The sequence below is a fragment of the Mytilus californianus genome, unplaced genomic scaffold, assembly GCF_021869535.1.
Source record: "Mytilus californianus isolate M0D057914Y unplaced genomic scaffold, xbMytCali1.0.p SCAF_17, whole genome shotgun sequence".
NCBI lineage: Eukaryota > Metazoa > Mollusca > Bivalvia > Mytilida > Mytilidae > Mytilus > Mytilus californianus.
In genome coordinates, this window is record NW_026262659.1 from 3,218,201 (window position 1) to 3,224,200 (window position 6,000).

Consider the following 6,000-nt stretch of genomic DNA (forward strand, 5'->3'; position numbering starts at 1 on the left):
TATGAAAACAAGACATTTTTTAAAAGCCAACAGAAAAATTATATTCATACAATATTTTGTAGGTCAGGTTACGTACTCTATAAATGTATACATCCACTCACACGTATATCAAGAAGTGTATTATGCATGAAGAATTCTTTCGCAATTTTCAGAGAATTTGTATTGGGACCATTTTATTTTATCTTCACTATGCTAAAGATAAATCAGATCGGCGTTATACTTACCAGTATCAACAGTTTTGCATGATATTACAGTAAATTCTTCGATAGCAGTATTTGAAAAAATATATCACAACGAAATGTCAGTAAAATAAAAGGCATCAAACCACTATATATCTTCCTGCTACATTGCTTTATAGGTTAAATCCATCAATGTCTGGCATTCATAGCTATTTTGTCTAAAATTAAAATAAAGCGACAGTCGTTGTCAAACAATACTCAAACTAGATATGTGCTGAAAATTCAACCTACCTTTAATTATGAATAAGAGCACACTGATTCGAAGAAGTCCGAAAAAAACAAATACAAGTATTCCTGAACTGAGTGCATATGATGTACCCTTTAAATGTATTAACACACAAACATGAATACCATATATCATTCATTCTAAAGTTACAGTTAGTTCTACAGGTAATAATTTATATTGTAACCCTTTAACGTTATCTTGAATATATTGAAAATGCACTTAAACTTGTCCTATTTATACGATAATGCATTACATCCGAGAATCAAAACATGTCATGTATTATAATTTCCACATTGTCTCAATTGTTGCAATTTGAAAAAAGACATAATGAAATATTCAAAATCGATTTAACTTGTAAAAACGAACAAGTAGATTACATGGCCTTAGTTAATCGCAAAGATACTTTATGAATTCGTGTTACTAGAATTGTTAATGTATTAAACAACTCTTTTATTATTTTATTGTTTTGTACTTAAATCAGGCCGTTTGTTTTTCTCATTTGAAATGTTTTACATTTGTCGTTTTGGAGCCTTTTAAAGCATACTATGCGGCCTGGGTTTTGTTCATTGTTGAAAGCCGTATAATCAGCCATAGTTGTTAACTTTAATATCATTTGAGTTGGGGAGAGATTTTTCTCATTGATAATCATACAACATTTTATCATTCTTATGTATACCCCTTTGCAGAGTACCTTTACAATATTAGAATGTGTGGATGTTAGTTTTGTCATTACATATACTTCTTTATATATTTACACACCTTCTTGTATCCGAACTGTCCAAATGTATATACTGTTTAACCTGCATAATAACCTATATCCAATCTAAGTGCCTAATTTATGAAGAAAAGGTCTGATGAAATATCAATTATCAAATTTTCTCGGAAAAACATGTAGCTGTTGGAAGTAGCATGCCTGTTTTAAGAATGTATTTTAGATAATATACTTATCTTATATAATGTTTAGATTTAGAACACAAACAGAAAATAACTAGAGCAGTTATTTATAGATATTAACTAAAAAAAATTTCCTCTTATTCTGTATTTAGATATGATTGTTTACCCTACTCGTCTATACAAGTTTGCAAATGATTTAACGGATACGTTTTAGAAAAGCGCTTCAGAAGTACGAAATGTATAAAAAGTTTATTTCATTGTTACGAATAGAGGTAATACATACAGGTTAACTGAAACAAATTGGTTTTATACACAAACAACTATTTTCAACCTTAGGTTGCATCGTGCATGAAGGGTGTACTTATAGCACATGACCTTTGCCAGTGATAATTTGCAATGGAGCTGTCATGTCGATTCTATTTAGACTAAACTTAATATCATTTCATATTCATTCATTATCAACTTTCATATTTACTGGGATTATTGATATCTAGATCTGTCCAAACGTTTCATTATGAGTGGACGATGACCTGATAACGTCCCACGCGGTATGTTCAATATGATCCCAAGCATTAGAACAAACTACATAATGTAAGCCAATTGAAGAAAATAGGAATTTCCGTTATGTCTATCTGGAGATTGGACATTATGCGACAACTTTATTTTGTAAATCAAAAGGACATTCAAAATGCAACACAAAGTGATCCCCTTGTTGCTCCGGAACCAAATGATAGTAATGTCAATGATGTGCCAGTCGATTCCAATGAGCAACTTTTCGTGAAGACTAACCAACACGCAAATGAGAATAACGGACCGACACGTACAGAAGAAATGCTGAAGGACAATACTTCCGCGTTTAATTTGTTTTTACACAGTTTGATTTAGAGGAAAAGCCGACATGGTTAGAATATACAAATATTTACACCATTACTAACACAATTCAATATTTATATACTTGTTATGGTTAGAAAGAAACATTAAAAACACAATCCCAATCTATATTCAATTTTTAGAACTTTCTTTGTATGTTGGCGTTTGTTTTTGTAGCAGTTCAGTGTTTCTGTTTTCCTCTTAGTTGATGTGTTTCCCCCGGCTTTGTTTTGTGACACGGATTTGTTTCAGTTAAATCGATTTATAACTACTTATCAACGGTAAACTACTATTGACTTTATTTATGTCGGCAAACGAAGCAATGTCGTCGATGTCATCTATGGTTGTAGGACTTCTTGCAAATGAAGATGCTCCAACAAGCAGCAACAATAAATGGGCTACGTGTCGACTTCCCTGCGCAAACAAATTTTAGAAGGTAAGTACATAAACTTATCATTTCTACTTTATCCAAATAACGAGGTTCCCAAAACACGCTCTGTCTTTTCTGAAGGGCTAACTGTAAATATATCAGCTCCGAGGGATCCTCGTCTATTGAAAAAAGTCTGACACTTGATGAGTCAACAAGGCTTTCAGGAAATTGAGGAACATCATTTTTAAAGTGTACTTCCAACGTCTAGATGAACTCGGTTAATAAGAGGCCGATATTAATGATATTGCCTATCATTTTGGACCAAGCTTTTATCGAGATCACAAACTATTTTCGGCTTATGCCGCCGATGCTATAATAGAACTTGTAACATGAATGGTAATTTTTCCTTTGATCTTCAAGTGAGTTAACTCCAGATATCTTTAGAGGAGTGCGTTAACTGAATGATTTTTTAGTTATTGCATTCTCCAGTCCCGCCGTGTGTCGCTTGTCATAGGAAAAGCAAAGAATGGGAGGAGCTTAGACCAGTGATCTAACTTCCATCTCAAGTTTATTATTTCACTGTCTAGCTCCGCCTCTTTGGCCTAGTAAACAATGAAATCAATGATCATAAAATGTCCTAATAAATTTTAAAAGAAATGCATACACAACAGTAAATTAAAAAAAAATCGGGAAAAAGGGGGAGGCTTCCCCTTAAACTAGCCAAACTTGTAAACCTAACCCTAAATAACAAATGGTTTCCTATACTTGAAACAAATGAATGCCTGAGGAAAGCTACAAAAAGGAATAACGTGGTCTATAAAAAAGAGGCAATATTAATGAATTGATGGATACTTGTTTTTATTATGTCAAACTTAATATTCCAAAAGATTGTCACTGGATTTTTAGTCGTTTCATTTCCTCCAATGTTTAAAGTAATATTTCCTTGATTTAAGCATGCTTAAAATATTTATTTCTGGATCTGACTTACACAACCAAAAGTCCCTCTATTAATCGATCATTTTCATGGTGTTTGGAAAGGCAGAATACCTTCACAATATGTTTTAAAAAGTTTTCATCTTTAACTCTTCTAAAACTACAAGTCCTATTGGTTTTGAAAGCAGGCAGCATGGTTTACGTCTAACAATATTTGCATCAATCCCCTCAAGAAGTTTCGCCCAGGGAGGGGGTTTAGACCATGATGAAAGTATCATGGCAACAATTCGTTTACATTTCAATCTATCATTAAATCAAATCCTACTAAAAAGTCCGATCCATGAGTTCATTGTTTGAAAATTAGAAACATTTTGTCATAGAAAGCGCCACTATTTGATTGACATACTTAATTCATGAAAAGTACAGTTAAGTTTAACTCCCTGCATGTGTCATCGGCCATTAATTTTACAAATCATATATAGCCACGCCTTACTCATTAAAATATTCAATCCACTCAAAGCTACGCTTTTCGTGAATTAAATACGTTAATTCGTAAAAGGCGAGCTATATATAAAAAATAACATCGCCATTAATTGGGGGAAAGGTAGACGATCGTCTTTTGCATTTTTTAATGAATGGTTTGCAAAGTAGAGAATGCGAACTCTGTTGAGATTATGACCACACATAAAAGTTCTGTCAAAAACAAGTATACCAAGAAACTCCTTAATACGCCCAACAAAACACGACGAACGCTCGCGTTGTAGATAAAACAAAAGATAGGTATGGGAGGAGCATAGTTCAAGTAGAGGGTTATGGTCTTTGCAATAACTTCAATTATGGAACATGCAAAGTGAAAGATTGTAAATTTACGCATGGGTGTCTTAAGTGTAAAAGTAGAGGTCATGGCTTTAAGTCATGTGCTAATAATAACTAGGATACCAGTAATCAAGACAAAACTGCTGATAAGCTGAAAGTCAAAACAGCTAGGTGACTCGTAGTTTCCATTATCTCACATCAACGTAAATAACCTTAAGGAAGAATTAACAAAACATCCAGATTTGTCAAATTTGTAAAATATTTTTTAGACGGGTTTTGATAGGACAGTGTCGAAAACAAAATTACCAACAGTTGAATTTAAAAATCTACAGTCAGCTTTCCGAAATCCTGGCATCGTTGATAGTATAATTAAACAAGAGGTTGATAAAGGTTATCTCATGGGACCATTTCAAAAGCTCTCTTTTGATAGGTATCGTGTGAACCAAATAGGGTAAGTGGAAGGCAAAAATTTGGGGGAAAAGAGGCTAATTGTTGATTTGTCGTCTCCACATGAAAGTCAAGATCATTCAAGTATTAATGATTTAATCGATAAAGATATATGCTCGCTGGCATATGCTATCAACGCAATTAAAGAATTCGGACGATTTTCAATATCAAATAAGGCTGGCATGGCCGATGCATTTTAACAATTAGGGATCAAAAGGGAGCAGCATCATGTACACTGTACCAAAAGGAGAAATTTATATTACTATAATGTGCGTCTTTGTTGTCGCTCACGATCGTCACCTAAAATTTTTGACAATTTTATGGTCGCAATTTTTTGGATAGCCAAGAACAATTACAATATTCCAGTCATACTACATCTAATTGATGATTGTTTAACTATTCAAGTAACTGACCCTTCAGGAGACAGAACTACGGCAATTATCACCTTAATTTTTAATAGGTTGAATATACCATTATCTAAGAAAAACAAAGGGCGATCAAAGGTGCAAGATATTATGAAACTAATGCGTAGACTCACTTGGTTAGCTGCAATTAAAACAATTTCACATTTTCAAGTAAGCAAAGCCCTGGTGTTAAAAATGTGCTTCTTTGTTAAATATTTATTTGTTTTTGTTGTGATTAAGGTTGTGACACGGTGTTGACTGCTGTACCCCTATTTTGACATTTTTACCTATTATGTCTGTTTGTTTTATTCACGCATCGTTGTCAATATAATGGAATTTGATGCGACTGTCATACAAGTGAGAGGTTTAGCGCTATAAAACCAGGTTCAATCTACCATTTTCTACATAAGTAAATGCCTGTACCAAGTCAGGAATATGACAGTTGTTGTCCATTCGTTTGGTGTGTTTGTGCTTTTGATTTTGACATTTGATTAGGGACTTTCCGTTTTGAATTTTCCTCGGAGTTCAGTATTTTTGTGATTTAACTTTTTACTTGAAACTTCAATAACACCCAGAACACGTACACAGTATGAGTGTAGGTATTCTGCTTATGCCACCTTCTAACGAATGACTGGGGTGATTTGGAGAAATTCAGATATGCCTCCGTTAACTGATGAATCATTAATTTATTTCACTACATATTGTTTCAAAAACTTGCATTTTAAATGTTATACCATTTAAAGAAATATGTGTGGAATACGATATAAATATTTAGAGCTTGGGAAGCCTTCAATATTTAGC

General features: G+C 33.3%; 1 protein-coding gene across 1 annotated transcript in view; it reads right to left on the reverse strand.

Annotated features, from left to right (window-relative positions):
- LOC127726239 (carboxy-terminal kinesin 2-like) overlaps nt 1-557 on the reverse strand; it is a 39,993-nt gene extending 39,436 nt beyond the window's left edge. Inside the window, exon 1 of the mRNA XM_052233546.1 lies at nt 471-557. The gene's annotated coding sequence lies outside the window, so the exon portion shown is untranslated. The remainder of the gene's footprint in view (nt 1-470) is intronic.
- Nucleotides 558-6,000: the final 5,443 nt, after the last annotated feature.